Raw genomic sequence first — 12,719 nt, forward strand, 5'->3', positions numbered from 1 at the left:
AAAAAAAAAAAAAAAAAAAAAAAAAAAAAAAAAAAGAAATACATCTTTGGGCAACTTCTACTAGATATTTTGTCCATCTAATAGGGATTAAAAAAGAATGGACTGATATAAGACAGTCAGCAAGACCCTTCTGCCCGACCACATCCTTCTTGGCCTCCTTGTGAGGAGACAGGAAGATCAGTTTATAAAAACCCTTGTCTACTTTTTGCCCTCTGTCCTTCAGATGCTTCTAAAAGTCTAGCAAGGAATCCTATTGTTCATATCCTCAAGGTTCAGAATCAGGGTCTGACATGTCCTCTGTCTCAGGCCTGCCCTCCTGACCATTCTTATCATTAGTCAGCAAGTCCCATGACACCACACATTTTTGCTAAGTTTCACTACCTCTTTGGTTTTTACCTAGGGAAATTTTATATCCCTCGAGGCCCTTAACCCGGATCACCCTTCTTTGGTATCTCTAGTCTATACCAGAGTGGGTGGGTAAGGGGGAAGAGACACCATAGACGCCACATTCCCCCAAATTTTCTCAAACAAGCACATGCACATTTCAATTTATCTAAAATTTAAATAGCAGTTACACTTCCATAGCAAATAAGCATAAGAAACTTTCCTGTGCAGACTCATGGCTCCTTAATTCAGGCTCCAACATTCAGTTTATGCTTTTATGAGTTAACATTTGGTCAGGCATTAACTGAGTGCTAAATAGAAATATGAAGAAATATGAAGAAACATGAAAATTTTGTGAACTTAATGGTTGATGAGTTTTTCCATATTAACTGATTCTTTAGTGACTCTAATTCTTCAATAAGTAAATAAGTTATAATTCATATAGAGTCATTTATTCTGGATTCATTGGGTAAGTTGGGAAAGGAAAGGAGGTCCTGGAAGGCAGTCCCACACAGCTGCTCAGGGCACTGACTTGCTACTAACAAGCCAGATTTCCCTTCCAGACCTTCATCTTACCCTAGGCAAACTGCTTAACCTGTTGCCTCCCTTTTATTTATATGTGAAGTGGGGAGAATATTGCAAAAGATAAGTTATAGAACTAATGAGATGAGTGTGAAGCTCTTGGCACATGACAGCACCTGCCCTTCCCTGAATTCTTGCTGTTTAATATGGGAATAGACTAAAATTTACATTTTATATATTGGAGTGATTTCCTTGTGTTTTTGTTACATAGAACATCTTAGATTTAGGAGATGTTGTAAAAGTATAGGAACTGTATGGATGGAACAGGGATCCAAGATGAACATTAGTCAATGTGCGATTTTATATATAAAAGGAGAATCCCTAACATCTTCTCAAAAATTGTGGTGGACCACCATCCTAAAGCAGAAAGGAACCCAATTACTCAATGTGAGGGTAAGTCAATGGTGGCTACTCATCACAAAAAGTGTCCAGAGAAAGCTGGGACAAGAGAAAGTTGAACATATTGTTATTGTGTGCATACATATACATATACATATACCCTATTGGCATCTTAAATGGTGATCTGAACTAGGTTGTGGCACCTAGAGCACTCTAGAGAAATATTATCTGTGTCAGCCCACTTGAAGGCATCCTTACCTGGACACTGGTGACATGCCCACAAACCCTAGGAGAGGCATTTTGATGGTGAGTCCAAGGATTTTGAAAGATTGTTATGGTGACAAGCATGGATTAGATTAAGTTCAAATACTAACTCTACTGTTTCTGGCTCTGTGACATTAGACAATATAAAGTGTTTATTTTGTTTTCTGGTCTGTATATTGCAGGGGAGCAACCTTGGAGTTCCTTCATGTATTAAGTGAGCTGTTTGTAAATGTGTGTGTGTATATACAGAGAAAGCCAAGGTTTACGGCCTAGCCTCTGAATGGGCGGTGTGTTCTTTTTACCTGCTCTTCCTCCCTGTTCTTTGACCCATTCCACAGGATTCAGACAGAGTGCTATTTCATATGACCTTTGACTTTATTTTTTCCCATGGTGTGGTTAGCTTCTTTAATGTGGATATAATCAATTGAAGAGACCTGTCAACAGTGTGAGAATAAAGTCAGCAGAGAAGGCTGCCTTACTGTGAAGCAGAAGACAAGAAGACTGATCAGGCTGGAACAGTCCAATCATTTCTCTCCTGTTCCGAAGAAATACTAGGCAACCAAGCCTTCCACCTTGGGGCTCCTCTTCTCCTTTGATTCAGTCTCAGGCAGTTTATAGTCAACTTATTTTCTCTACTTTTGACTAGATCTGTGAGGAAGGACCTAGATAGACCAAAAAGCAAATATAGTTTCTGAAACTTTGAGATTGCTTCCAATAACTTTGGCCCCTTCTCTGGAATGCACTTACTTACTGGGGTATTGTCTGTAGCGCTCTGGGTTCTGTTTCTTAACAGTGGTCATCTCTGGTGTGGATGCTGGAACAAATTTGACTGTCAAGGGGAGGCAATGCCACTGATCTCTTCAATTTCTTCTGTGCTTTTTTTTTTTTTTTTTTTTTTTTTTTTGGTTCAAAAACAGCCAATTACTTCCCAAGGGTTGCACAGAGAAGCCTGCACACTTCCCTTTGGACATTTAGTTACCCTCTTGGAACAGTCTCCACTACACCTATCACATTCTACCTCCAAGGACTGGAATACAGACTTATTCCCATCTCCCTGCTTCTGGGCTCTTGGCTGGCCCCAGGTCTCTGACAATCCTCCCCTGGGCCAGAGGTACTCAAGGATGCCAAGAGGGATATTGAAGAGAGGTCACAAAAAAAGGGTGCAAAAAACCCCTTGGGTATTGGCCTAACCAATATAAACACTTTTCTTTGGTTAATCATTGCTATTACAAAAAAATCTTAATATAAAAATCTAAGCTATACAAAGAAAATTACTTAAATACAAATGTTGTTCACATTGTAAATTTGCATTCTACTACTTTTTTCAAGTTGTTTTTGCTTAAAAATTTGTATAATCACAAGTTGAAATAGTTTATGTCCATTTCTGTGGTTATTTTACCTACACCTCCCAGTCTATCATTGATGGGCATTTGGGTTGGTTCATGCCTTTGCTATTTTAGATAGTGCTGCAAATAGATTTATATTCCTTTGGGTATATACCTAGTAATGGGATTCCTGGGTCAAAAGGTATTTCTGGTTCTAGATCCTTGAGGAATTTCCACACTGTCATCCACAATGGTTGAACTAATTTACATTCCCACTAACAGTGTAAAAGTGTTCCTATTTCTCCACAGCCTTGTCAACAGCTATTGTCTCTTGACTTTAAAACTGTCTCTTCATGTCTTTGCCTACTTTGTTTAATTTTACTTTAAGTTCCAGGATACAAGTGCAAAATGTATAGGATTGTTACATAGGTATACATGTGCCATGGCGGTTTGCTGCACCCTATCCACTCATCATCTAGGTTTTTAGCCCTGCATGTATTAGCTGTTTGTCCTAGTTGTCTCCCTCTCCTCATCCCCCAACCTCCAACTGGTCCCGGTGTGTGTTCTTCCCCTCCCGGTGTCCATGTATTCTCATTGTTCAACTCCTACTTATGAGTAGATCATGAGGTACTTTTCTGTTCCTGTGTTAGTTTGCTGAGGATGATGCTTCCAGCTTCATCCATGTCCCTGCAAGGACATGATCTCATTCCTTTTATGGCTGCATAGTATTCCATGGTGTATATGTACCACATTTTCTTTATCCAGTCTATCATTCTTAATTTTTAAAACATCCCACAGAAACACCAACATTTGTATTGGCAGACGAGTAAAGCAGATTGCTCTCTAATGTGGGTAGACCTCATCCAATGAGCTGAAGGCCTAACTACACAAAAAGGCTGACCCTCCCTGATCAGAGAACCCTTATTATCTGACAGCCTTCAAACTGGAACATCAGCTTTTTTCCTTCCTTGTGACTCAAACCGAAACACTGACTGTTCCTGGGTCTCAAGCCTGTTGGTCTTCAGACTAGAACTAAATCATTGACAGTCCTAGGTCTTGAGTTTGGCAACTCATCCTGTGGAACTTAGGATTTGTCAGCCTCTATAATTATGTGAGCCAATTCTTTATATATTTTTATATATACTCATCCTATTGGTTCTGTTTCTCTGCAGAACCCTGACTAGTACGATGAACTTCAGTTATTTAACATTGCTGATGGAATCAATTTCACTAATTTTTGTGAGATTTAAATAACTATATATGTCAGGCTTTTAAAGTAGTATAATTTATTGTCATTAATTGCTTTTGTACTTCTATGTTAAATATCCTAGAGAAGTCACGTCAATTGAGAATTCCAGAGTTAAGATTTGACTTAAATTGAGATAGCTGGCATCATCTTATCTTCCCCAAAATATGTTTGTCCCAAGTTGTAATATGAAAGAACAAATGGCATTAGGTATACTATGTGTGGAAAATTTGTTCTCTTTCCCCAATATACTATGTTCATGCTACAATGTGAGTCTTGGGGTGAAGCCAAAAGTTGAGTTGTATAGCAAGGATGAAAGAGCACCCCCAAGATATACTTGCAATCTAGAATTTGAGGGGATGCAAGGGTATTGAGAGATGTTTGTTTTTAGTCACAATGGCCACTTTGAGGTTCTTTGGGGACAGGGTTTCTGATACCTCATAGGTTGCTTTTCTGTGTGATATTCCTGGGCAAGAAACCTGTGAACTGTGCTTTCTTGTCACTTCTCCCTGCGTTTGCAGAGTAATCCCCAGAATTCTAATGTCTTCCAATTTTCCAATGCGAGATGGGTACAAAGATGGCTAAATCAATATGAACAAGGAAAGAAGGTTCAGAATCCAGAGGAATTAGACATTCCAGGATACCTCTTCAGCCTCAGGACCTGGGCAATAATAGGTCAGCTGAGTCTTGCTAGGATTAAAAAATAATGTTTAACCAGTCCTGTTTTTATCTTTAAGGGTATGTGATCTGTAGCCATTCAAGTTTTGACTTTTATTTTAAAATAAGTTTGGAGCAGATTAAAGAATAAAACCAAGACCCAACCATGTTGTCTACAAGAAATCTACTTTAAATATAAAGGCACAGATTATAAGCATGGTATTTCTTTTCCATCGTTTTGCTAATAATGAAAAGCAAGCTGGGAGAGTTCTTTCCAGGAGGCAGAGCAAAATGGAATAGAAGGCACCACCAATAGTCCCTACCACAAGGACACCAATTTAACAACTATCTACACACACAAAAAGCACCTTCATAATAACCAAAGAAATCAGGTGAGCACTCATAGTACCTGGTTTTAACTTTGTATCACTAAAAGAGGGACTGAAGAGGTAGAAAAAAAGGTCTTGCAGTGCTGAAACCACCCTCAACATCCCTGGGCAGTGGCAGTGTGGTGAGCATCTCCAGGAGCTGGGGGAGGTAGAACTCAGCAATTGTGAGGCAATGAACTCAGTGCTGTCCTGTTAGAGCAGACAGGAGAATCATCCCAGACTCTGTGGATGTTGCCCATCCACAGAGGAAACACTTAAATCATCCCTAGACAGAGGGGAATCACCATCCCAACAGTTAGAACATGAGTTCATGCAAACCTCGCCACTGAGGGCTAAAGTGCTCTGGGGCTCTAAACTTGAAAGGCAATTTAGGCCACGAGAACTGCAACTATGAGTCCTAGTGTGGAACTGGGCCTGGAGACAGTAGACGGGGGCAGCACATGACCTACTCAGACACAAGCCAGGGTTGCTAACAGTGCTTGCATCACTGCTCTCTTCTTCCAGGCTGCATAGCTCACAGCGACAAAAAGACTGCTTCTTTCTGTTTGGAGAGGAAAGAAAAAAGGGTAGGGAGGACTGTTATGCATTTTGTATACCAGCTCAGCCACAGTAGAATAGGGTACTGGTCAGAGTCATAAGGTCTTAGCTCCTGGATGACATTTTTAGATACACCCTGGGCCAGAAGGGAACCTGCTACCTTAAAGGAAAGGAAGCAGTCCTGGCAGCATTTATCACCTGCTAACTGAAGAGCCTTTGGGCCCTGAATAAACAGTAGCAATACCCAGGTACTATGTCAAGGGACTTTGAACCTCTGAGACATGCTGGCTTCAGGTAAGACTCAGCCCATTACCAGCTGTGGTAGCTATGGGGCAAAACTCCCACTTGAGAAAAACGGTAAAGTGTGCCAGCTCAGGCATGGTGGGAGGGAGTAGAGTACCAAGTAGGCTGTTGAGGTCCCCAGTTTCAGGACTTGACTGAGGTGGCATTCCTGGACCTGTCAAGGGCCACAGGGGAGCCCACTGCCCTGAAGGGAGAGTCCCAGGCCAAGCAGCTTTCACCACCAGCTGACTTAAGAGCCCCGGGTCCTAAAGGGAACATTGGTAGTGGTCTGACAGCATTTTCCATGGGCCTAAGGTGGTGGTAGCCATGAGGTGAGGCTCCTGTGCCTTTGGAAAGGGGAGAGAAAGGTGGGAAGGACTGCATCTTCTGTTTTTGGTGCCAGCCCAGTTGCAGTACAATTAGAATGCTGGGTAGACTAAGGTTTTTGACTCTAGTCCCTGAGAAAGTATACAGTGGAGCTTTCATACATCTGGCAGCAGACTTTTAGTGGAAACCATACAGACAAAAAGAGTGGCATAACATATTTAAAGAGCTGAAGGAAAAGAGACTTATTCCAGAATATACCTGACAAAAATATCCTTCAAATATCAAGAAGAGATAAGACTTTCCCAAACAAAAGCTGAAGGATTTAATCAACACCAGACTTGTCTTACAAGAAATGCTAGAATAATACTTCAATCAGAAAGGAAAGATGTTAATGAGCAAGAAGAAATTATCTGCAGGTACAAAACTCACTGGTAATAGTAAGTACACAGAAAAACAAAGAATATAATTATACTAACTGATGTGGAGACTACTCTTATGCTAAGTAGAAGGACTAAAAGATGATCAAAAATAACATCTTTAAGAAATAGTACAATAAGAAATAAAACATTAAAAAGTCAGGAGATGATATGGTCTAGCTGTGTCTCCACCCAAATCTCATCTTCAATTGTAGCTCCCATAATCCCCATATGTTGTGGGAGGTAATTAAATCATGGGGGTGGGTGGGTTTTTCCCATGCTGTTCTTGTGATAGTGAATGTCTCATGAGATTTGATGGTTTTATAAAGGGCAGTTCTCCTGCACATTCTCTCTTGCCTGCTGCCATGTACAATGTGCCTTTGCTCCTTCTTTGCCTTTCATCATGATTGTGAGACTTCCACAACCATGTGGAACTGTGAGTCCATTAAACCTTTTTTTTCCTTATAAGTTACCCAGTCTTAGGTATGTCTTTATTAGCAGTGTGAGAACAGACTAACACAGGAACAAAGTTTTAGTTTTAGTTTTTTCTTATTTATGTGAACAGGATTAAGATATCATTGGCATAAAAAGTGGGTTGTAAAGATAGTATTTGAAGCCTCATGGTACCCTCAAACCAAAATCCTACAATAGATACAGAAAAAGCAATAAATTAATCATATTACCAGAGGAAAAAAAATCCTGGCCAGGCATGGTAGCTCATGGCTGTAATCCTAGCACTGTGGGAGGCCAAGGTGGGTGGATCACCTGAGGTCAGGAGTTCGAGACCAGCCTGACCAACATGGCGAAACCCTGTGTCTAGTAAAAATACAAAAGTAGCCAGGCGTGGTGGCAGGCACCTGTAATCCCAGCTACTTGGGAGGCTGAGGTGGGAGAACTGCTTGAACCTGGAAAGCAGAGTTTGCAGTGAGCCAAGATCATGCCACTGCACTCCAGCCTGGACAACAGAGCGAGACTCCACCTCAAAAAAAAAAAAAAAAAAAAATTACCTTCACTAAAGTGAGACAGGAAGGAAAAGAGGAAGAGAAGACTGTACAACAAGAAAACAGCAAGATGGATTTACGTCCTTACTTATCAGTAGCATTAAACATAAACGGACTAAACTGTCTAGTCAAAAGAGTGGCTGAATGGATGATAAAAACAAGACCGAGTGATCTGTTGCCTAGAAGAAACACTTCATCTATAAAGACAGACTGAAAATACAGAGATGAAAAGAAATATTCCATGTCAATAGATACCAAAAAAGAACGAGAATAGTTACATCAGACAAAGTAGATTAAGACGAAAACTAAGAGGCAAAGGTTGCTATATAATGATAAAGAGGTCAGTTGTGCAAGAGGTTATAACAATTTTAAATATATATGCACCCAACACTGAAGGACTCAGATACATAGAGCAAATATTAGAGCTAAAGATGATAGGCCCCAATACAATAATAGCTGGAGACTTCACCCCACTTTCAGCATTGGACAAATCTTCCAGACAGAAAAAGAAATACTTGACTCGATCTGCACTATAGACCAAATGGACCTAATAGAGAACATTTAGAGAACATTTTGTGCAGTTACTACAAAATACACATTCTTTTCCTCAGCACATGGATTATTCAAGGATAGACCACATGTTAGGTTACAAAACAGGTGCTAACACATTCAAAAAGTTGAAATAATGTTGTGATAGTTAACAAGTGTCAACTTGATTGTATTGAAGGATGCAAAGTATTGTTCCTGGGTGTGTCTCTGAGGGTGTTGCTAAAGGAGATTAACATTTGAGTCAGTGGACTTGGAAAGGCAGAACCACTCTCAATGTGAGTGGGCACCATCTAATCAACTGCCAGTGTGGCTAGAATAAAACAGACTTGCTGAGTCTTCCAGATATTATCTTTCTCCTGTGCTTCTTCCTGCCCTCAAACATCAGACTCCAAGTTCTTCAGCTTTTGGACTCTTGGACTTACACCAGTGATTTACTAGGGACCTTCAGCCACAGACTGAAGACTGCACTGTCAGCTTCCCTCCTTTTAAGGTTTGGGGACTTGGACTGGTTTCCTTGATCCTCAGCTTGCAGACAGTCTATTGTGGGACTTCACCTTGTGATCATGTGAGTTAATACTCCTTAATAGACTCCCCTTCATATAGACACCTATCCTATTAGTTCTGTCCCTCTAGAAAACCCTGACCAGTACAAATGTCAAGCATCTTCTCTGACAGCAGTGAACTAAAACTAGAAGTTAATAATAAGAATTTTGGAAACTATACAACTACATGGAAATTAAACAATACACTCCTGAATGACCAGTGGTCAATGAAAAAATTAAATTGAAAAGTTTCTTGAAACAAATAGAAACAACATACCAAAATTCACAGGATATAGTGAAAGCAGCAAGAGGGAAGTTTATAGATGTAACTGCATACATCAAAAAAGATGAAAAACTTTTAAAAAAATCTAATGATGCATCTGATTAATAGCCAGAATAAAGAGCTCAAACTCTATAGGAAATAAAACCTAATAATCTGAACCAAAAGAGGGCAAAATATTTGAAGAGACATTTCTCAAAAGATAACATACAAATGGCAAACAGGCATGAAAAGGCACTAAACATTATTGATCAGAGAAATGAAAATCAAAACTACAATGGGATGTCATCTCACCCCAGTTAAAATGTCTTATATAAAAAAGACAGGCACTAACAAATGCTGGCAAGGATGTCAAGAAAAGGGAACCCTCATTCACTGTTGATGGAAATGTAAATTAGTACAGCCATTCTGGAGAACAGTTTGAAGGTTCTTCAAAAAACTAAAAATAGAGCTACCATATGGTCCAGTAATCCACTGCTGGGTATATAGCTGATGTAATTTTGCTGTGTCTCCACCCAAATCTCATCTTGATTTGTAATCCCCACATGTTGAGGAAGAATCTAGCGGGAGGCAGTTGGATCATGAGGGCAGTTTCCGTCATGCTGTTCTCATGATAGTGAGGGAGTTCTCATGAAATCTGATGATTTAAAAGCGTTTGGCAATTCCCCCTGCTTGCTGTTCTTCTGCTGCTTTGTGAAGAAGGTGCCTGCTTCCCCCTTGTCTTCTGCCATAAGTTTCCTGAGACCTCCCCAGCCACGCAGAACTTTAAATCAATTAAACTTCTTTCCTTTATAAATTACCCAGCCTCAGGTATTCTTTATAGTAGTGTGAAAATGGACGAATACAATATCCAAAAGAAATGATATCAGTATATTGAAGAAATTTTTTTATTCGCATTTTTCTTGAAGCACTGTTCACAATAGCAAAGATTTAGAAGCAACTTAAGTGTCCATCAACAGATGAATAAAATAAATGTGGCACATATAAATGAATAGTGGTCCATTGTGTATAAGAATGAGATCCTCTCATTTGCAACAACATAGATGGAAATGAAAATGTTAAGTGAAATAGCACAGGCACAGAAAAACAAATATTGTATGTTCTTAATTATCTGTGGGATTGGGAAGGTTACAGGAGGGGTAAGATGAAGGTGGGGATGGTGAATGGGTAAAAAAATAGAACGAATAAAATCTATTATTTAATAGCACAACAGGGTGACTAGTTAACAATAACGTTACAGCACATTTTAAAGTAACTAAGTAATTGAATTGTTTAACACAAAGGATAAATGCTTGAGGGATTGGATACCCCATTCTCCATGATGTGAGTGTTATGTATTGCATATCTGTATCAAAACATCTTATTTACCTCATTAAAATGTACCTACTATGTACCCACAAAAATTAAAAATTAAAAGAATCAACCTGGAATAGCTCTATTAACTACAGTCAAAGCAAACTCCAGAGAAAGCAATATTATTATGCATAAAAGGAAATGTATGATAATGATGTCAAGTCTATGAAAAGACAAATTTTTAGTGTGTATGTACCCACAATAGATCAAGATATGTGAGGCAAAAACTGAACTGAAAGAAATAGGTAAATCCATTATTAAAGGTTGAGATTAATGCCTTTCTCCATCAGTAACGCATCCAGCAGATAAGGGTATGGGGAAAAATAGAAAAGCCAGTTAACACTGAACATATTTTAACCAACAGTATTCAATCGAAATGCACACAATATATTTAAACAGTAGAATATACATTCTTTAAGCTCTAATAGAATATTCACCAAGTAGACCATGCTTTGGGCCATAAATCATATCTTGGACATTAACATTGATTAACAACTTCTTTACTACTGATTCAATTTCTGAAGCTTTTCAGGGTTTCAATCTCTTGATTCACTGTGAATTTTCTAATTTGTGTGCCTAAAGACATTCATAGTAGTCTCTGGGGATCTTCTGCATTTCTTTGGGATCAGTTGTATATTATCTTTGTTATTTCATTATGCTTATTTGGATCTCAATCTAGTTAAGGGTCCATTAGTTGTGGTCCCCCCCCCCAAAGAATTCTTGGGTTTATCGATCTTTTGTTTGGATTTTTTTGTATCTCAATTTCATTAGGTTTTTCTCTAATGTTTTTCTTCTGCTGGCACTGGGAATTTTTTTTCCTAGTCCTTTTTAGGTACAAAGTTAGATTGTTAATTTGAGCCCTTTGCAACTTATTGATGAAGGTATTTAGGGCTATAAACTTTTCTCTTACTGCTTTGGCTGCGTCTTAGAGATTTTGGTAAGCTGTATCTCCATCTTTGTTAATTTCAAAGAATTTTAAGTTTCTGCCTTAATTTAGATGTTTGATTAGAAGTTATTTAGGAGTAAGTTGTTTAGTTTCCATGCGTTTGTGTAGTTGAGAGAGCTTTTTGATATTGGTTTCCATTTTTATTGACCTGTGATCCAAGGGTGTGCTTGGTATGATTTCATTTTTTTTGAACCTGAGACTTGCTTCATGACCAAGTATGTGGTTAATCTCAGAATATGGTCCGTGTGCAGATGAGAACATATTCCATGGTTATGGGGTGTTCTGTAGATGTCTATTAGGTCCAGTTTTCTGAGTGTTGAGTTTAAGTCCAGAGTTTGTTAGCTTCTGTCTCAATGATCTGTCTAATGCTATTGGTGGGCTGTTGAAATCTCCCACTATTATTCTGTGGTTGTCTAAGTCTTTCTGTAGGCCAAATAAAGGAGAAAAGAAAACCCTTGTATGCTGTTGATGAAATGCAAATTGGTATGACCATTGTATCAGTCTGTCCTTATACTGCTATAAGGTGCTATCTGAGACTGGGTAATTTAAGAAGAGGTTTGATTCACAGTCCCACAGACTTAACAGGAAGCATGACTGGGAGGCCATAGGAAAGTTACAATCATGGCAGAAGGCAAAGGGAAAACAAGCACTTCTTCACATGGCAGGAGAGAATGTGAAGGCAAAAGTGCCACACACTTTTAAGCCATCAAATCTCGTGAGAACTCACTATCACAAGAACATCGAGGGGGAAATCCGACCCCATGATGCAATCACCTCCCAGCAGCCCCTCCTCCAATTTGATATGAGATTTGGGCAAATCCAAACCATATCAGCCATTATAGAAAACCTCTTGAGGAATCTCCATGCAGTTTACCGAACATAAGACCCAGGAATCCCTCTACTTGGTACTTACTCAAAGGGCATGAAATCAGCACCTTGCAGAAATAAGCACATTTCCATGTTCATAAAATTGTTATTCACAATAGCCAAGATATGGAATCAACCTACTTGTCAATTGACAGATGAATGGCTGGAGAAGTTGTAGCATTACTAGATACTGCCATTTGTGACAATAGCATGATGTCCTCAACTTCATCTAAGTGAAATAAGTCAGACACAGAAAGATATGTGAAATTTAGAAAATGTCAAAGACAGAAATGGAGTGTAGAACTGGTTACCCAGGGCAGTGAAGGAGAAGAAACAGGGAGGTGTAGGTCAAGAGTACAAAGTTGCAGCTATAAAAGATGAATAAGCCTAGAGAGCTTTTGTATAACATGAGGACTGTATTTGTATAATGAAA

Source organism: Rhinopithecus bieti, unplaced genomic scaffold (genome assembly GCF_001698545.2).
Source record: "Rhinopithecus bieti isolate Rb0 unplaced genomic scaffold, ASM169854v2 scaffold_21412, whole genome shotgun sequence".
NCBI classification, from domain to species: domain Eukaryota; kingdom Metazoa; phylum Chordata; class Mammalia; order Primates; family Cercopithecidae; genus Rhinopithecus; species Rhinopithecus bieti.